A 22,237-nucleotide genomic window follows, 5' to 3' on the forward strand; every position below is an offset into this window, starting at 1 on the left:
AAAAAAAAAAATCTTCATATAAGTGCAGATATAAGTGCAATGTTATCACAGAACACTGTTATTTTAAACTGTTATCACAATATTACTGTTTTTCTTTCTTTTTTTTCTTTTTTCATCAAATAAATGCAGCTTAATTGAAACATCTTTCAAAAAATCTTACACGCCCCAAACCTTTGGACAGGCTTGTATAAAGCAGGTTTAATTAGTTGTTTTTGGAATAAAATAAATTTTCACATTATAAGATTCTCTGACTGGTGTGTACAGTATAGACCACTGGTAAGAGATCATGTAAAGTAGGCAACACTTCAGTCCTTATTAAACGTCTTATTTTCTTATTAAATTAAACAAATGAAATTTAAAAAAAAAAGAGAAAAAGTCTTCCCTACAGAAACTTGTAAGCTCATTTATCTGAGCTCTTTGTCTTTTTGTCACCCTTATTGATCTATCGCTCTCTCTTTTGAATAGTAAATAAATGAGGCATTTGTTTGCTTGCATAGTAAAAGCCATATGGCCTGTTCTTTCCTCTGAATCCAATATGACAAAACGTGTAGTTCCTCCAGAGAGAGCGAAAGAAAGAGAGAGTGCAGCAGTGCCAGGTGCAGCTCCTGTACTTTAAGCAGATGGAAATAACCTTTTTCCCAGCAGCAAAGCTGATATCATCAGCAGTAGAACCCAGGCAGTCGGCACAAGTGGTCCGTTGCCTCTGTGGCCTGCCATTATCTACAGGAATGCTGCCTGTTATCTCAACAGCATCCTATCAAAGCGCACCATTACACAGGCACAGCATGAGCATGGTAAGAAGCCCTCACTAATATCATTTGTAAAGACCTATGAGAAGCCTAATGAATGAAAACACATCCTGGTCCATTTGTATTAGTACAATGTGAACAATACAGCCCTTTCTCCTCTTTTTTTTTTAACAAAGGAGAGCTGATGAAAAGGAGACCTTGTTAGTTGAATCAGAGCTCCTTCGGTACAGGACGTATGGAGTGGATTGATTGAGAAAATTGCTTGTTTAAAACGGAGCTCCCTAATATTCAGAATGGTGGTCGATACTGGATATTTCATTTGAACTTTTACATTTTGTCTCACTTAATATGATCAGACTTGGTTAAATAGATGGATTGACAGACAGATTGAAGTGATTCTAGGCTATAATGCCAACACAGTGGAATTCTTGGCACGGTTAATGGATTGGTGACCGAGTGAGTTCGAAGGGGGCAGATGGATGACAAATGTGCCGTGATTGGAATTGAACTACAGTGGACTTGTGCTGCAGAAAGGAGATGAACTGTCATGTCAACAGCTATAAACATTTATCTTTGTTTGGCCCCAACAAACATTAGCCCAATCAGATATATAAATACTCTTATATAATAAAATCGTGAGTGTTTGGAAAATGACAAAGGGAGTGTTTCTTCAACATTTGGTATTTTACTGTAATGTTCCAGGGGTTTCCGCCATTTCTCATATTGTTATAGGGGTCAAAATAAAAGTTTTTGTTTGTTTGTTTTTTATTTTACTTTATAATTTACCATTGCTACTCTTAACATGCCTCATAGTTATATATTTGAATCATAATTTTAAATTATGAAAATCCATTGTAAAATCATATTATTAATCAATATTATTGATATTATTATTACACACAGTAGTTCTCTGAGATTTGTTAAAAAAAAAACAACATTAAAAACATTAATATTATATTATTACAATTTAAAATTGCTGTTTTCTATATTTAATTTATTTTTCTTTCTTATTTTCAGCAGGTATTAGTCCGATTTTCAGTGTCACATGATCCTCAGAAATATTTCCTATGTATGTAGATTTTTTATATATATATATATTCATTATTTTTTTATTTACACTTTCTGTAAAGTGCACATTGCTTGTGTGTGATATCAAAGTCCCGTTAAGGCAAGTCATGTCAGTCGGTGGCTATCTCTGAAATTTATTTCGGCAACGCAAGTTCAGCTCCTATTACTTTGTGTGGGGAAACTTCAAATTCTCCAAAACTGTTCACTAAGCTTACGATTAAATATTTGAAATCACCAATGAAATATGACAACAGCTGTCATGAATGTTATTTAATTACTTTTGCTCATAGCGGTATAAAAAGCTTATTTTTCAAACTAGATCAGCCAGTGCGTATGCTCAGTCTTGGCTCAGAGCACTGACTGTTCCTATAGCAACCGGGACTTCTAACGGCAACTGCAGTGACAAGATGACTTTATCGATTAGCGATTGGCTCTTTCATTCAGAAGGCAGGGCTTCCTGCGATTGAGCGGCCATATTGAGCATTGCATTTTTCTCCATTCAAAACTATATGAGTGACATTTCTTGGGTATTCTATAGTCTTTGTGATATCCATTGGCTCGCCTTCAGAACCGAACAGTGACACTACTGTGTCGTATCAAACTGAACAATGAATTTTGTGAACCATTACACCCCTAATAAAGTATAGGCTATGTTGGTGGTGGGCATTACCAGGGAAAAAAAAGTGAACGGAAGAGAAAGTAGAAGGAAAAATTAGGAATAACTATTGGTAAATAAAATATTGTGTCTTCAAAGGAAAAATCCTGTAACCCCCCCCTCTACCCTACTCCTGCCCTGTAGTACCCCTACTCCTGCACTACAGATCAGAGAAGAGAATGTGTGCCAGGTCTTCAGAAAGAACGAGAGAAGAAAGGCACCAAGCCCAGACCGAGAGACAATGAAAAACTGTGCTGACCAACTGGCCCCCATCTTTTCACAGATCTTCAATAGTTCAATCAGGACCACTTTCACCAAGTATATTTATTACAATTACATTGCATTCAGTTAGTGTTGGCGGAATGGTTCTGGGCAACACTCCACATGCCTGTGCATGCAGCCATGACTGGACAAAGTGGGGAGAGCAGCAAGACAAACCCCCCGGAACAGAACAGAACCATTATATGCAACATAAATGCAATTCACTATTACATGAGTTGTAAAAAAATGTGATAGAGAATGCTTCCAATGAAGTGAACTGTAAAGGAAGAAACAAAAATCAGATCAGATTACAGGTTCTGTTCAGGCCCGTAGCTTGCTATGAGGTTACTGAGGTCCGGACCTCAGTAAATTTTTCATGTTCAAAAATAAAAGTTGTTCTCTGAATGACTAATTTGCTGTCAAACTCCTCACATTGAATGTCTGCATGTTCAGTTTAATTCAGGATGTTTAGCGTCCGTGGTATGAAAATGATCGCTGTGAGGCACTCCCGAGTTGAACGAGTCTTCGGAGAGTTGTGAGCGTAAGGGTATCCTTACCCTACCAAATACTTTATTTTAAACTTTAGTAAAATAGTAGTTAAACTTTCACAAATCATGCTATAAACATTCATAGGAGCACTAGACAAAGTTATCAGCTATATAATGGTTATAAATAAAAACAATAACAGCAATATGTATGGTTGCATTAATAATAAACAACTGATAAAATTATACACCCCATAAATATAGTAAAATAAAGTATTAACAAACTTTGATGGATTAAATCGGGTATGATAAAAATAAGCATCCCTCCAAAAACATCTACATTTCTGACTCTTTTCAAGTGTTTTTATAGTGTTTATAGGGGTTATTATAGCACAATTCCATAATAAGGAGGTTATTAGAAACCCCCTGGACCTCAGTAATTTTCAAAGCCCGGCTATGGCCATGGTTCTGTTAGGTGGAGTTGGGGTTGGAAGGGGGAGTTATTTGCAAGCAGCGGTGCGATGGAGAAGATGCTGAAGTATTGGAATTTAAATAGACTGCTTGTGATAGGTGTCGGGAACAGCTGACTGTCGACTGATGCAAGCTTGACTGACGTGGCCTGCCTGAACTAACGAAATGCTGAATATCTCTGGAGTTGTGTGATGTCCCTTCCCTTCTTCAAATGCTCAACCATCATCCTGTTCCTGTTCCTGCTCCACCATCATGGAGTGGTTCGAAACACTGGTTCTGGCTCATCTGAAGGGCATCACTGGACCCTTACTGGACCCCCTGCAGTTTGCTCAACAAGCAAACAGGCCCGTGGACTGCACTAAATCCTCCAAAATCTGCACAAAGCAGGGACTTTGTGAGGATCCTGTTTTGTGGACTTTAGTTCGGCCTTCAACATCATCATTTCAGCACTCCTCCAGAGCAAACTAACCCAGCTCTCTGTCCCTAGCTCTATCTGTCAATGGATCACCAGCTTTCTGACAGATAGGCAACAGCTAGTGAGACTGGGGAAATTCATGTCAAACAGTCACTCCAGTCAACACTGGTGCCCCTCAGGGACATGTTCTCTCCCCATTGCTCTTCTCCCCGTACATCAACAACTGCACCTCTCAAGACCCGTCTGTCAAGCTCTTGGAGTTGCAGATGACACTACAGACATCCTTCTCATCCAGGATGGTACAAGTCTGCTTACAAACAAGAGGTTGAGCAGGTGGCTGTCTGGTGCAGTCTTAACAACCTGGAGTTGAACATGGTCAAAACAGTGGAGATGTTAGTGGACTTCAGGAGAAACCCCCCTGCACTCTACCCACTCACTATCATAGACAGCACTGTGGCTGCAGTGGATCCATCATCTTCCAGGACCTGAAGTGAGACACTGACATTGCATTACTCTGGATCCCTCACATTCAGGTTATTCCCTTTTTGAACTTTTGCCATCTGGCCAGTGCTAGAGAGCCCCAACTAAACAAAAAACAAATTCACTAAAACAAATTCTAAGCATACTTGGCAATAAAGCTTTTTCTGATTCTGAAAAATTCACTTGCATAATTGAATTGAATTAAATGTGTTTTTGAATTGAAATACATAAATTATTAAAAAAAAGACAATTCAAAAGAACACCTTTTATTTTAAAATAGAAATCTTTGGTAAAAATTATTTTTTGTCTCTTTTGATAAATTGTATGTGTCCTTTCTAAAGTTATTAATTACTGTATTTAAGTAAATACATCAATATCTTATTCCAAACTGTTAATCAGAAGTGTACACTGCTGAACATAGTTAGAGTGAGTAAAGTGTGATTATTTTGTGGGGCCACAAATACCATAGTAGAAGAAGCACCACATGCTTTTACGTGTAAATGTGTGTACAGTATGTCCCACGTACCAGTCTAGTTTGATTTATGACAGTCAGCTTCTGCAGTCACACGATACTTTATCTAGGGTCTGGGAATTCATTCCAGCAGAGGCACATGGTGCTGGAGAGGTGTGCTCTAGTCAGACTCTTTTCCATTTTGCACAATCTCCAATAAGGTCCACACTGGGACACCAAGACACGAGGCCAGGGCATACTTATCAGGCTGTTTATAATGATCCTTCCATTCCATCTAGAGCAACGATTAATGTCACGCAGCACTGTCGCATGCTGATATGCTCTGGTTGCTGCTGGAAGAACATTGTGGCATATCAGTTTTCAAAAAGAGGAACGGAATTTGACTCTAAGAGAAAGTCAAAAATACAGACAGTTGCAAATCTAGTGCTGGTGCCTGCCATGCTCCTCCCACTGAGTTGTTTGGAGCTTAGTCTATAATCAAAATGGCTGGGATATAAGGAAATCCATCTCTACTGCTTGCCCCTGTGGAGCCATTTTAAAGAAAATGTGGTTATTTTTTTCTTTATATTTGTTTATATGCGTGTGAGAGTTTATGAGCAGAGAGAGTTTAGGTTATCATCCCATCCTTGTTCCTTCTTCTGTCTAGTAAAGGAAGCTGAACTTAAGGAAGTTTCATGCAAACTAAATATGCTGTGTTATGTCTCTGAAGCCTCTATTCAAAACATCATATTGATAGCCAAAGCAGTGTGCAAAAATAAAAATAAATAAACCGTTCTGTAATACTACTGAATCAGGGGTCACCACCTAGGGCATGCGTGCCAACAACGGCATGAGGAGGGATAATCACAAGCATGCAAACAGTAGGAAAAACTGCAAACTGACGTACATTTTGAGGTAATAACTTTTCATAATCACACAGCCTGTTAGGAGCTGTAAATACTATTAAGTGTGAGAATTAAGTTGCGCTAGTCCATGGATGCATGCATGACTGCTGCACATACTAGGCACTTCAGATCAAAGCCTCGGCAGTCTAATGCTCATCAATGTCAACATGACTGAAATGGCCAATCAAATCAAAGTAGGCGAGGTTTAATGTTCACAAAAGCAGAATGCGAAGTGTCAGTTTAATGCTTAAGAAAGCATGGTAAGATGAAGCTGCAAATCATTTAAAAGGGTCATATGACGTTACTAAAAATAACACTATTTTGTGTATCCAGTGTAATGCAATGTAATGCACATTATTAGTTAAATATGAAAATGTACTTACAGGCTGTGAGTCAGACGCGCCAAACTGTCCTTGCAATGTTGTAATTGCCCCACTTTATAGAAACAGCCGTTGTGCACAGCTTTCTCAGGTTCAGGAAACACTCCATATTAAAATGCACTGCACATATTTAATATACACATTAATATTTGGGTTGAACTGTTCTTGACAACCTGGTCACATAACGATATGTACCTCTGTGAACTTTTTGTGCAACTAAACCAAATTCAACCCTAAACCCGATAGTGTTAACAAATACAAAAACTGATATAAAATGCCATTTGAACTTTCTTAAAATGAATTGCTTTGTCGAACCGCCATTAAACGGGATTCAAAACGGAGCTCCTCACCTTTCAAGTACATCTCCTTACTCCATGAGCTACTGAACAAAATTACTGCAGCTGAAAACCCATATACAGTATATTTTGCTGGCAATTTGCAATGCTAACGTTCAAATTCAGCAGTTTTCAAATCTCCCAGCTTATTAATATTGTTTTGAAGTCATAACATGATATTCTTCAGGTAATTGTGTGAAAATTAAGCTTTAATCAAAACTCTTTAAAAAGGAATAAAAGGTGCCAGACTTTTACTGCTCATTTCTTTTGGAAACTGCAGTTATGTGTACTTATTGGTACGTATTCCGTGCTAAGCTAAAAAGTGCACCCAGGTACATTTTATGCCATGAGACCATGTATGTTCTGGAACAGTGTTGTAAATACAACTTAACTTTTCCTCTTTAGGAAGGCCAAACAAAGTAGTTTCGCTTTCACAACAAAACGCACAGATATCTCCATAATATGGCGGCAGTGGTAACAATACTACAGCAAGAATCAAAGTAATACATTCTTTATTTGCTTGAACATGTGGGCGGTGTTATGCAAATCTTCCCACACAGTGACGTAGACATGGCGTGGACGAGCCTTAACTTTTATAAAGAATGTCTCTTTGGGTTTGAGATTTTAGTCTTTGCAACTTTATGGATCTTATCTATGCTTGAAAAGCTTGTAACACTCTAAAGAGTAAGGAAAACTGCAATTGCAATCATATGACCCCTCTAATATTAGTTAACTTTTAATGATACATTTTACGATTGAAAATGACCGACAGCTATATCCAGTGATGCATACTACTTGATTTTTTATTCTTTTTTATAAAGAAAAAAGACCCAACTCACATATGTGTTAAAGCCAAATTGCCTTCGAAAACCGAACACAACGCCTTCAAAGATTTCATCTTTAAATGGATTAGAAAGAATTCAGTCTGTTATTGTATAGTATCGGGTCAATCTGATTATTTCAAGTTTCCTTCAAAAAATAACCTGCACTATTGAGATTTATCAATCAAATTTAGACCTGAGTCACAGAAGATTTATTATCCTGTTTCTCTGCTCTCCAAAAGAAATGTGCTGTTCTCTACTCAGACACATAGATGAAACCAAAGCACAGATAACAGCACCTCTTACACATCCCCTTTCATAAATCCATAAAATTCAATCTTATAGAGAAGGTTGGAGTTGATAATAGACAAGGACACACACCATGTAATGCACTTGACCAAAGGTCCCATTTAGCCCTTAATTCCATGTCCTTTTGTTCATTTACTTTTTAATTCATGTTAATGTATCCCAATAATGAATAACTTCCAGCAAGCACATTCATGAATACCAATTAGCCCTGTTGCATAGTTATGACTAATGTGACAAATGAGAGACAGGTGTGAGAACAATAAATTAAGCCACCTCTTGCTGGCAGATATGATGCGTGAAACGGGATGGGGGTAAAAACCACTGTAAAGGGCTTCCAGATTTTCTAAACACAACCTCGGCAGAAAGTATTATAATCATTTAGAGTGAAATTAATCACATTTTTTGTATCTCTGTGAAACCTTGTAGCAGGTTTTACGGTAGTTTCAAAGTGATATGTCCAGTAACTGGTGCTAAATAAATAAATGTACACCTTAAACCCTACCTTAAATGTAACCGATAATGTGTGCAAAAGCAAATGTGAGAGAGAAGTACATTTGCTGAAGCAAAATCCTGTTTGAGCTCTTTTGTGGAGTATTGTGATTTGTGTTTCACAGGATTCGTACTCATAAAATGTTAATTCAGTGCTGTACCAGGTGAGCTAGCAAGCAAGTTTGCTATGTCAGCGAAAGCCATACATATAGAACTGCTTATGTGATGCAAACATCAAAATGTATTAGTTCACAATCATGCACTATGGTAAAAATGTTTTGAGGTCATGACACTATTTTATGGTGTTTTACTTCCTCTAGTGTTCATTTCAGCTGGAAGGTGCAGTGAAATGTATGCTTAAGCATGTTTTTGCCATTTCCTAATGAGCCTGGGTGGAGCCAAAATTATACACAATTAACAACTAATTTCTCATTACAGGTATTAAATTGATTTTTTATTCTTTGGCAACAGACAGAAGTGCTTTTTTGAAATTGAATTTACCAATTATGAAGTGAGCAATAAGGCACTGTCCCTTGATGTGTCCTGGCCATTGAACATGACAAACCGGAGGAGATTGTGTGATATTGTGAGATTGAGAGTAATTGTTCAGTGGTAAATGTAGAGAAAGGTGCTGCAAGCTTGGATCCTTCACGGTGCTAACAATGACTGACATGGTGCAAGAGATTGGTCTGCTGAAGAACAGAGCAGCTGTGGTGGGCTTTTTCCACTTACCAGTTCTGAAAAGCGAGAGTGTTTGTGGTTTTGGCTAACTTTGTTAGTGGAAGATGAAAGGCTAGACTCATACAGGACGACTGTTGTCTCAGCTCACACCTCAAAGGACAGATGAGACTTCAATGAAGACTCCTGAAGAAAACAGAACTACATTAAACTTGGTTACAGAACTCTCGAGTTAAAAAATAAACACTTTGAAAAGCGACTCGAGTCTGGTGGCTACAAATGCAAATCTGAACTTTTTTTGGATACATGCTGTAATAATCAGCACCTTTGATTGCTTCTCTCTTTTTTTACACTTGGAAATGAATGAATTAAAGTCAGCTCACAATTACACATTTTTTTCCACACATTTAAGAAAAAAAAAGTGAGACATCTAATATAACAAGGACCAAATGGCAGAAGTCATAGCACTGACCATTACCTCCGTATGTCGCACAGAGACGTGTGAATATAACATAATGCTGCACATCTAGTTTGATAGTGGTGGCAGCTGTGGCCTAATGGTTAGACAGTTGAACTTGTACCCCAAAGGTTGCAGGTTCAAGTCTCGGTGCTGGCAGGAGTTGGGGGGGTTAATGAACAGCGCTCTCTTTCACCCTCAGTACCCATGGCTGAAGTGTCCTTGAGCAGGGCACTGAACCCCAGTTGCTCCCCGACCCCGGGTGCTGGATCTATAGCTGCCCACTGCTCTGGGTGTGTGTTCACTTCTCACTGCTGTGTGTGTTTGCACTTGGATGGGTTAAATGCAGAGCAACAATTCTGAGTATGGGTTAACATACTTGGCAAATGTCATGACTATTGCTTTTATGATTATTTTTGAGATAAAGAGATTCTTCACAACAACAAAAAAATAAAAGAAAGAAAATCAGCTGAAAATCTACTTACCCTCAGGCTATCCAAGATGTTGATGAGTTTGTTTCTTCATCAGAACCATTTAGAGAGATTTAGCATTAAATCACTTGCTTAACCAATTGATCCTTTGTAGAGAGTCAAACAGCTGATAAAACATCACAATAATCTACAAGTGATCCACATGACTCCAGTCCATGAATTAACATATTTTGAAGTGAAAAGCTGCATACGTGTAAGAAAATATCATTAATGTTGTTTCATTAATGTAAAGCATCCCTTCTTGCCAAAATACCAGTCCATAATTCATAATAATTCCATCTCATTATTAGTTTAGTCATTGGTTCTGTCAAGATATTAGGGTAGTATTTCTGGTTTGGGTTTTTAAGACATATGAATTCATTCACTTACTAACATTTTTGTCAGTCCTTACAAAACGTGTCTGTATCAAGAGCATCTAAACAATGTGAGTGATTATTCCACCATCATTTATCCTGCCAATAAATAATTCACACATTTTAATTTTGGAACAAAAATCTTTAATTAACGCCAAATTATGAGAGGTGCTGATGAGATAATTATATGTGTTTCTGATGCCTTATGAAACATGAATAGAGATGATAATAAGGGGTCTTTACCAAGCATCTCTTTATGAATTAGACACAGGGATCTAAAATAACTTTTCTGAATTACATTGCTTCCAACACGTACACAACTAATATTATACATGACATTATAGCTAAGAACTCTAACCGTAAAAGGCATTGTGTTGCCTCTCGCCCAAATGGCCCACTATTATGGTGAAGTAATTTTCGTAACTTCCATAATTTCTGAGAGAATGTTTGACTTCATAATGTTGTCATTTACATGAAACTGTGAAATTATTTTTTTATACTTCGGGGCTAAAAAGAACAGACAATTGGGAAAAGTAAAATGAATAAGTACAATGACCTATTACATTTAATAAACTGTGTAGCTATTACAATGAATGAATAACTAGATATGCAATATAAAAGTCATAGTGTGATGCCACCATGCCAGCAGTGAATAATTAAGGTACTTGTGCTCAAATGATCTGATTTCTGCAAAACATTTAGGGGCACAAAGAAAAAAAAATCCCTAAAGCATGCAAATTGTATCTCTGATAGTCTTTTGACTGACTGAAAGTAAAATGACCTTTTCAAGCAACAGTATTGCCATCAATTCAGCCAATGATGATGTCTGAACTGCAGTATAGTATAAGGAGCAAACTAAATTCTCTGAGTACAAAGCTTCTCTTCTGCTTAGCTCTGAGATGCTACTGCCTTCCACATATAATAGATCTCACTTAGATAATGTACATCTCATGTTGCACATGTTCTTTCGAATGCTCAACACATTTGCATTGCATGGAAAAAAGACACCAAGTGTGCCTTGTACCAAATACTTTATTTGTATTGTTTTTATCACATCTAAAATACAGAAAGCATTGTTTATTTATTTTTATCATGACTGCATGCAAACCTTTAATGAATTTGCATTAAACAAACATCCTTTCATGGCCTAAAGATAAAGTGACAGTATACCTGTGTACCTGTCATGTGCTAATAGGTACATGTACTATACAAGGAAAATACTGAAAGACCATCCTTATGCAGTGGATCTTAGAAATATATGTATTGTATTTAGTGTAAAGAAATTTCATGCTGAGCATCTAAAGCTTCAAAGAGAGGCAATGGAGCATTATTACACCATGAGGCCATAAAGAGAGAGATAGAAAGAAACTTCACTACTGCATCCAGAAGCTATTTTTATTTGAACTCCTGAAGAGCTGAAAGGAAGACACATTAGGACAAAACGCAGGATAGCACAAACAGCTCAGCTTACAATGATTTTATATGCATGTGAAAATCTTGCAAATTCTGTTTGAAGTTGATCTTATCAAAGAAGTAATATGACTATTCTGACTGTTCACTGACCTTGCTAAACTGATGCTGAAGTATGATAATCACATGCAACGGGACCACATCTGCAAAAAAATGTTAACATTCACTGGCAATCGTCTATATTTAATTGTATTAGTTATGATGCAGTTGAGTCATAAGATTCAGTCTGGGCATTTGACTTCAGGCTTAAGTTTTTCAAATGGTTTTGCAGATGATTTGAGATAAATCTAAATTTAATTTCACAAGAGCATAAATTCCTTGCACCTTCTGGCTCATTGACCAGTGTCTAGGTTTTCTGTTTTAGATCCAGGTCTATAGAGAGAGAGAAAACAAACAAACAAACAAACAAAAAATAACCTTTTAAGGAATTTTAGGTTTTTAAGATTTGATAGACTTTATTTCCGGTGATTATGCCTCGGTTAGATGGGCAAGTGCAGCTTTGCATGCTTTGCAACAGCAAAGGAAATGACACACAGAGCAATCACACTAGCTGTAGCTAATATTCTAGATGGAACATTAAGCTTGATTATGAACTTTCTGTTAGGCTGTTGATCATCTCTAATAAAAATCTATTTAAAGTACAGTACAGGCCAAAAGTTTGGACACACCTTCTCATTCAAAGAGTTTTCTTTATTTTCATGACTATGAAAATTGTAGATTCACACTGAAGGCATCAAAACTATGAATTAACACATGTGAAATTATATATGGAATTATATACATAACAAAAAAGTTTGAAACAACTGAAAATATGTCATATTTTAGGTTCTTCAAGGTAGCCACCTTTTGCTTTGATTACTGCTTTGCACACTCTTGGCATTCTCTTGATGAGCTTCAAGAGGTAGTCACCTGAAATGGTCTTCAACAGTCTTGAAGGAGTTCCCCGAGAGATGCTTAGCACTTGTTGACCCTTTTGCCTTCAGTCTGCGGTCCAGCTCACCCCTAAACCATCTCCATTGGGTTCAGGTCCGGTGACTGTGGAGACCAGGTCATCTGGCGCAGCACCCCATCACTCTCCTTCTTGGTCAAATAGCCCTTGATGCCTTCAGTGTGACTCTACAATTTTCATAGTCATGAAAATAAAGAAAACTCTTTAAATGAGAAGGTGTGTCCAAACTTTTGGTCTGTACTGTATGTTTTTAAATCCCAGTGCTAAGTGCTCCAAGCAAATCTGTCATCATCATTGGCACTGTATCATCAGTAGCACTTCTGCTTAAAAATAAATGTTTCACTGGATTATTTTCATTAAAACATCATTGTTACTTGGAATCTGGTAAAGTTATTTGGGTAAGGAATGCATGGGAAATAAAATTCATGTGTTTGTGTGTTTGTTTAGTACTGGTGCTCCAGGAGAGCAAGAGTTTCTTCTCTTACACATCCTGATAAACAGAAGTTCAAGGGCATGAAAACAGCTCTCAGGCCGTGTCCCAAATGGCACACTCAGCCCTCGCGGTCCTCCTCTGTGGTCCAGTCCCGTTTTATGGCACCCTCAGCTCTCCTCCGTATCTATGTTTTGCCACATGGGTTGTTAGGTAATGATCCGCTGTTGACTTTGCAAATGGGCTCAATAGAGATGCATGATCTCTAATCTGGGACATCAGATTAAACAGTGTTGTTTAAGAAAATTTTCAACTCAGAAATCACGATCAAGATTATGACAAAATAACATTTCATTTCATAGGTAAAATGGTAAGTCACTGTCTTCATAAGATCACAGAATCAGTGCAGATTTGAAAATAAATGGTCAGGTTTTTCTACATTTTACTAGAATTTTCTAATTATCATTGTGTGAGCCTGTGAGGGTATCTATGTCAATATAAGATCTTGTATACTCTGAAAAAATAAGTGAAAATTTTACCTTAAGAGGTCCAACAGCCTGCAATTGGAGAAATAACTCTAAAGCAACATTTTTGTGTCTGTTTTCCCCTAAATTGTTCATTAATAGTACCTTAACTACTCTGATGTGTTAAAATGCAATTTTTAGATATAAATAAAGTTGGCAGACGACCCTTAAACATACATTTTTCTGACAGTTTTGCATAACTTCTGTCATGGCTCATTTTGCTGAAAAAAGACATTGATTATGAAATGGCAAACTTATACCTTTTCACTGAACCCTACGGTCCCTGTTCTATGTAATGTGCATTAATCATCACAGAGTTACACAGAGTCTACAATAAGAACAAATCAGAGTCGGCGAAGAAGATGGGAACTGCAATTAACAGTCAATGCCTCCTCTCACCTGTTAAATAGCCATATGAATGAGCCTTGAAAAATCAAACATTTGCTCACTTTAAAGGCTGTTCTTGACATATAATTATCATACGCATCGTCATCTTGTGCTTGTACCTCTCATTTCTGATTCTCACCTCGCATTGATTTCTCACATCTAATACCCAATTGATGCCTCTGCCATTTTTAATGTATTGTGATGTGATCAATTTGTATTCAAAAAGATGCAGAGAACAGGTAGGAACATTTTGTGGTTTCTGGGAAAGTCAATATGTCCCTTCTCTGTCAAACCATATTCTCAGGCTATATGGCAGAGTGTGATAAAAAGTTGCTCTCTTTCTCTACAAACCATATTTTACAGCACAACACACCTCAATGACTTTCCAACTTGGCGGAGGGAGATATACAATGGGAATTTGCATTTTCAAACCTGCCTAGAGTAATTTCAAAACTTTGGTGGGCAAAATATTTAAAATGTCTCCCAGAACTTCTCATCAGAGTCTCTTTATTTATTTTCTCTTCCACCGTCTTTTCTCTTGAAACTTCTAACTACATTGTGAGGTCACTGCAGAGAAGTCAAAACAGGATAGATCTGTCTGTCAAGCGAAGAGTGATTTCCCTGGTTCCCACCCACATGATATTTATTTATTGGGTAAAATATCCCTTTAAAGGGAAGTACTGTGTGTGTACTTCAACACACTTTAGATAAGGTCTTTTTTTTACAGAGCAGGAATCATTGGTGGTGGTCTGTCCTAAATATTTCCTGAGCAAACGAATACCATTTTTTCATTCCGTCTGCGGCAGTATGAAGCAGGCAGCCACTTTCTTGGACTCTATTCCTGGACCAACCCCTTAGGCTCTCTGTGGTGGCTGTCTGCCTTTACTCAGCTGACATCATATGTCATCAAAACAGAATGTACATTTTTCCAAAGCTTGGTGGGAAACATGGTAACTGATGAAATCATTGTAGACTTTATCACGTTGGGAACAGTCAACATGGTCTCTCTCTAAGTTGTAGGCCAATGTATTTATAAATGTATTTAATTATATTTGTGGTAATATCACTATAAAGATTTCACTACTGAGTAACAGTAAACTGACAAATAGGTTTTCAGTTGCATTGTGGACGTATTAAGCAACGTGAAGTTTAGGGGATTAAAACATAAATTCATTAAAAAAATATTAATAGTAAATGAAGAAACGTGACGTAGACTGCACATAGCTAATATATCCATGATCTCAGTCGGTTCCTGGAATAAACACGATGATCTTACAGCGCGTTAACAGAAAATTAATTATGAGACTATAGCATCCCCTGGTGGAGAGGCGACGAATGCGTGGAAAATAATACAAAAACATACGTTTGACACGAAAGCCGTTGGGTTTAGCTGGATAATAATGTCTTGCAAAAATAAATAAAACAAAAACTTTAAATGATAGATTTAGATTTATAAAGCTGATATCTTTCTGAATGTATAGTCCATCGACAAAACAACAAAAGTGTGATTCGCCAGACAAACAAATGACCAGTCTGATCATTACACGACGTCATATCACTCGTGACATAACCTATCCAAGTTCACGAGGACATTAAGTACCACACACTCATTGTTTTTCTATGCTACTTGTGTTGTTTTAAAATGTGCTAATTATATATATATATATATATATATATATATATATATATATATATATATATATATATATATATATATATATATATATATATATATATATATATATATATTGCAATCTGAAATTAATCTGCATTTTTACTTTTTAATGAGGACAATAAGACATTTTCCTCATGATGACCCAGTAGCTGGTTCACATGTTATGAAGGTGATTTCAGGTTTCACGGTCATTTTGGGGACATTCAGTCACCACGGTTAAGACAAAACCCAATCACCCACACACAAACACTCACTGTGTCAACTGACCTCAGATGAAAACCTCAGATTGGTCGATACTGTATCCATGATACTGTTACTGTAGATCATGTTATTTACATCCACAAAGGAAAAAGGAAATGGAGAAGGTCCAAATGGTTTGTTTTTCTTTTCTGTTTTGTTTTAATGACGCATTATGATGATGTATTCATGACCTATCAGCCTGTTAATCTCTTCTCAGTTTTGTAGCTTATAGTTTGATCTAGTTTATATCATCTTGGTGGTTAAAAAAGGGAAAATTCATGTTTTTCTGTCCATTGTTGGAACAAACCCAAAATTAAAAGTAGGTACCCAGTGATGGATGGCCAGCTATGCAACAAGAGAGGTGAGTTCTGGGATACGAGTCTAGCCTTTTAGGTACATAAAGGGATCTGGGTGATGCTCATGAACTAGCTCAGGGTATCATGGATGGGTTAGCATCTCCTTACCTTATTGTACAGTATAATACCTTTTATACAGTCTGGGGTACTTTGCAGGTTTTTCCTTCAGTATATTCTTTTTTACAGTTGTTTTTGTTCTTACACTTCAAAATGTCTCACATCCTTAGTGAAGTCTAATATTCAGGTTCGCTCTTCTGCAGAATTGCTAGGCCAGGGGTTTCCGGGCCTGTCGTCAGCTAGAGCTGCTTGAAGGGATAAATATTCTGAAGGGAAATTTGTTTCAAAATACACAAGGAATATCCATTTGAGGTATAGACTGCTTGTAGAGATTAATTTTACACCCTATGACAGTGCTGCTATATTCACTTATGTGTGATGGATTCAGTTTGATCTGTGCCTTGATGAGCATATTAATAACGTGGATATTTCTGACCTGACCAGTGCTGTCAAGTCAGTTACCTTGTTTCCATATGATTGTACCTTAATCTGCTGTCATCACTCTTGAAAGCTCTTGAAAGTTCTTTCCGTAAGTTAGTAAGGGAATAGATATAGTAGGCAGAAGAAAAAAAAAACATGACAGTATCACTATATGAAATAATCTTATTCAAAATTACAGTCAAATGTTTTAAGCAGGGTATTTGATTCTCATAATAAATATGATTTTTTTTCAGAAAGTTTAGTATTGTTTTTACGTAGGTTGGCCTATGACTCCCCACATGTAAGTTAGCAACCAGTTTCAAAGGAAAAACATGCTTGTTGTGACATTTCTACAAAATGATATTACAACCTTGCTTGTTTGCACATATTATTTTACAAAAATCTGCCGTGATCTTAATTGGTGTGGAAAGCAATAAAATGTATGAGATAGCAAAGAACCCACTGGTTGCTACACTTCAGAATTTTAACAGATATTATTTGTAACTTTATTGATAAACTTACACACTTGATTCTTTGACAGTCAGTCTGACTACATTTGAAAGCTTAATTAGTTTTAAAGGCAAAAGTGATGGCTGCTCTGGGAATGGCTGTCTAATATACCGCTTCTGAGAATAAAGCACTGATGAATCTTGTTATGCCTTTGATACACTTGTGATCATTGACTGGGTGAGGGTTTGCTTTTCATTAGGATATTTTCTGAGTCACCCTGATTTTCCGCCTTTGACTCTGCTATAATAAAAGCTACAGTTATTGATCTATCTGTCAGTCATGGCACCAGACAGATGTTAAAGCACCACCTTTCCCAGATCCTTCGCCCACACTTATTGAAAGGAGAGCTCCCTTGCACCATAATGAATTTCTTGCTTAAATGTGCACACTGAATCCTAAGATATCCGGCTCTCTCTGTTACCCTTTGCTGTATGTTTAGATTAGTCTAATGCTCCTCAAAGTAAGACATCCTAAATGGTCTTAAATAGTTAAACTCACTAATGACCAATGAGTTTTATCCTATTATTTTTCTGTTGTTGTGTGCTTGCTGTAACTCAGTGATTGATGTCTCCTAACCACCTGATCCTCCTTGGTGATTGCCGCCATCTAGTGGACACTTAATTATGTTTGTTACCTCTTGTAGAGTTCACTATTAAATACAAATTCTGTAATCGTTTACTCTTAAAAATAAATAAATAAATAAAAATACATAAATAAAGTGCTTCCAAAAGCACAGGAACATTTACTTTCAGTGGGTACTCTAAGAGGTTTTATAGAATTACAGAATAAAAAAATAAAAAAAAGATCTCAAATGGGACATTTAACAAAAGATTTTTAGAAATATATTCACTGTTTGGACTTTCTCTATAATTGAACCCAGAACAGTTAACGTTGTGGTGCAATGGAAGTACATTCAAGTGAATGAATAATTAAAAAGAAAAAAATATAGGCCAGTGAGTTATAGTTCTATCTATTGGTTATTTTCATGAATGGAGGCAGATCTGATCTGAATGTAATATTGCAGTTTATTTTAAGAGATGGCTTTAATCAATAAAAGAGCGTTTTTGGCAGTTTTGGCAAATTATGATATTTTGATAAACATGAGCATCAATCAATTGTCTCAAAAGATCAGTAACATACCTTCAAAAAAATAGATGGAGGCTTTACAAAGAATACAATAGAATATATAAATGTCATGTGGGCCATTTTTATGTGAAGTTTTTGCCCTTTTATAATGACCCTGATGTGTGTATTTGTGTACAAATGTTTATAATCAGCACTTTGGTAGTTTTACTTTCATGCTGACATTTAAATCTTCCACATTTCAGTAACTAAGTCCTAAAATACATAGTCTTCTCGTTTCAGTTTGCTTTCTGGCTGCGGTTATCACATTGTATTCGAATAAAAGTATTCATTTCTTTCAAAACTAAAATTAAATAGAAAAGTATATATATATAAATACTGACCTCAATATTTTGACCTTTTAAAATGCACATATATAATAGGAAGAGTAGTACTCTAGTATAAAGATATCAATTCTGCCACTGACTCAAATGTTGACTAATGCAAGGGTATGAGCACTGGTACGCTATTGCCCTCTTCTGGCTGTCATGTAGAACATCCAAAAGAGCTTAGCCTATACTTTGAGTTAAAACATTCATGGAAGACGATCACACAAGCATAAAAAAAAAAAAAAGGCAAATCTACATTAACATGCTATTCATATGTATAACATAACAACTGTAACTTATACTAAATGTCAAACATAAAATAGATTCAGAAAAGACAGTGTGTCACTGTTGTCAGCTGCTAAAGGTGACTGTCAAGTTCCCTTTCAGTGGTAAATGTGGGAAGTAAACTCTCTCTCTCTGTGAAAGTTCAGTTTCACTAAATAAACGATTGTGGTGGAAACATTTAAAGGTTTAAAGGGTTTCAGGGCAAAGGGAAGCATATGTCATAAACTCATAAAATCATGTATGGAACTATAATAGTAGGCCGTATGTATAGGGAGATGGGGCTAGTTGTCAACGGGTTATATTTCAATAGCCATAAGGTCAGTTACACAAATGTGTTTTACAGAAAATGTTAAATTAGAATAACTTTTGCACACACAAATGTATACAATTTATTAATATTGTTGGCAAAAATAGTAGTCAGATGAGTTAATTTTTTCATTTCACATTTTACTCTTCATGAATAGCTGTTTCAAAATCGAATGACTGTTCACATTTTATGAAAGCCTACAAAATTGACTGGCAACAGATTCCATTGTGACAGCCTCACACAGTGCACCTATAATGAATTGTATATTTTTCATGGGCATTCATAGTGGAAATATATTAACAGCTTTTGTGTAGCCAAAGCGAAAATGTATGTTTCTTTAACAGAAATGAATATAGCCTGAGAAAATTTTCACTTGAGTAAAAATGCGACTAATCTGGGATCTACGTTATAGGTAAACATCTAGGCTACCGTATTTTTCGAACTATAGGTCGCACCTGAGTATAAGTAGCATGAGTATAAGTCGCATCAGTCCAAAATACGTCATGATGAGGAAAAAAACATATATAAATCGCACTGGATTATAAGTCGCATTTATTTAGAACCAAGAGAAAACATTACCGTCTCCAGCCACGAGAGGGCATTCTATGTCTTCAGTGTAGACTACAGGAGCACTGAGCAGCATAGAGCGCCCTCTCGCGGCGGGAGACGGTAATGTTTTCTCTTGGTTCATTTGTCTTAGTTCATTTCTCTTGGTTCATGTCAAATTAATTTTGATAAATAAGTCGCACCTGACTATAAGTCACAGGACCAGCCAAACTATGAAAAAAAGTGTGACTTATAGTCCGGAAAATATGGTATGTGATATCATTCTTAACCTTCTTAGGCCTACTTAACTGTCTCTTCTATTTTACTTTTGATGCTTACAATTACTGATATTGTTTTTCCTATTAATTACATAAGACAGTAGTCAGAGTAAAACAGAAGACCCTTTATTATTATTTTTTTTTTTTCTGAGGCATATTTTACTCAGTCGAGTAAATGAAGTTAATCTTCTTTCACAAAATATGTGCAGATGTCCATGAGACGGTGTAATTTTCCAGGTTTTCTCTGAAACTCCTTCTGGGCATCCATGCACATCATGGTAAACTTCTGAAACTCACTTAGATTCAGGCACTGTTGGTAATTAAAGATTTCATTTTAGATTTAATGCTCTATTATGCACAAGTTGTTTGATCATACAACAATCCCCATGAATAATATCTTCCAAATTTGTCTGAAATTGATAACCCCTCTCTATGTACACATTGGAGGTGGTCGCCTGCCGCTAGCTATTTCTGTATTTAATTTAAGATATTTTTTACATAACATTTAAGTGTTTACATAAATGTAAAAAATTTTTTTTTTAGCTATTTAACCAAAAATAAAAATACTTAAAATCAAATAGTGTTAATTTGCTGAAAAAAAGCAATATGATTGCCATTTATGCATCCTTTACTGAAAGAATCTGTTAACAATGATAAACTGTTATTTGCCAATTAAAATGCAATTATTTGTACGTGCTATGAAAATGTAGTAATCAGTGGTTAATAGTCACTAAATTGTGTTCGCATATGTTAGTAATTATGGAGGATTTTACAGTGATGTTAAATGCTGTTAACAGATTCCATATTTGATGGTTAAGCAGCACTGGTAGTTGTATGACATCTGTACCTCATCCCCAGTGATGTCAAACAGGTTCAAGATCTTTTTGAAATCAGACCCCTTGAGATTGAAAAGGAATCCAGACGTCTTGAACTCTTTCAGGTTGATGGTTTTGCTACCGTCCATATCCAACAGTTCAAAGACAGGGAGGAAATGGTGACAGATGAAGGTCTCTTCCACATCGTGCTATGTACAGATACACATTTCAGCACATGTGACATTGATCACAACCTCTCATAAAACAATAACAATGATAAAGACTGAGGAAATTTGGCATTGAATGGGTTTTTCCTGCAGCATAAAAAAAAGAGGAAGATCGTTTTTTGCTCAGATATTGTGAGCCCTGTATGGTTGTGGTACATGTGGAGGGGCTGTTTTTGATGTGATCATGTTTTGTAAGAGAATGTCTTACTTCACTACTGAGGAGAATGCAAACTATCATATAAAACTCCTCAAAACCAATTTCTCCATCACCATCCCAATCCAGCATGTCGAACGTCAGCATTATATGTTTCTTCCCCATTGTTGTCACATGCTTCATGAAATGGTAGAACTGAATGTCTGAGGAAGGGAAGGGAAAAGAAAAGCATCACAGTTATTCCAAATACCGAAATTCCATTGTAGCTATGTATCCACCTATTGCAGATGAATAAAAATTACATAAAAAGACTGATTACATAAAAAAATTACAGATTTGTCAGTTGATCTCGTGTTGAAGGGGAAATGCGCATTAACAAGTAATTATTAGCGTATTCTTACCATTCAGTGTTTTTTTCTCATGAATATCCAGAAGACAAAAATAATCATAAATTATTTTAGTGTTAGTCAGTGAGAGAAGGCAATGAAACTTGTTGAAATTCAAATATTCGAAGAAAACCCCCTTTTTTAACTTCATTTTGCTCTTTAGATTAGAGTAATGTTAACCACTATCAATCAACAATTAATGCTGTTACCATGGTAATTAGGCACTGTTTTGTTTACCCCGTTGCTTAGTAATGACGGGCAGGAGAAGGAGGCAAAATACGCAGCTGTCCTCTTCATTTTTATATATTAGCTACTGTTTTTTAACCATTGGTTTTGTTTCCAATGCTTCAGTACATAACGGCATTTATGTTTGTCTTATGAGAGTACTGCTAATAATCTAAAGAACGCCAAAGGCGAACAGAAATGAGACACATAGGCCTACAGCTTTCTGCTTGAACAGAGTCAGTATAATCAACTTAGTTGTATGAGTAATTTCAACTTAAATTATATTAAGTTT

General features: G+C 36.3%; 3 protein-coding genes across 4 annotated transcripts in view; 1 reads left to right on the forward strand and 2 right to left on the reverse strand.

Annotated features, from left to right (window-relative positions):
* ablim3 (actin binding LIM protein family, member 3) overlaps positions 1-22,237 on the reverse strand; it is a 139,889-nt gene that overhangs the window by 116,382 nt on the left and 1,270 nt on the right. The window lies entirely within an intron of this gene.
* The window catches only part of LOC127971859 (SH3 domain and tetratricopeptide repeat-containing protein 2), a 102,207-nt gene that overhangs the window by 58,542 nt on the left and 21,428 nt on the right, over positions 1-22,237 (forward strand). The window lies entirely within an intron of this gene.
* LOC127971865 (beta-2 adrenergic receptor-like) overlaps positions 1-22,237 on the reverse strand; it is a 91,594-nt gene that overhangs the window by 35,414 nt on the left and 33,943 nt on the right. The window lies entirely within an intron of this gene.

The sequence above is a fragment of the Carassius gibelio genome, chromosome B14, assembly GCF_023724105.1.
Source record: "Carassius gibelio isolate Cgi1373 ecotype wild population from Czech Republic chromosome B14, carGib1.2-hapl.c, whole genome shotgun sequence".
NCBI classification, from domain to species: domain Eukaryota; kingdom Metazoa; phylum Chordata; class Actinopteri; order Cypriniformes; family Cyprinidae; genus Carassius; species Carassius gibelio.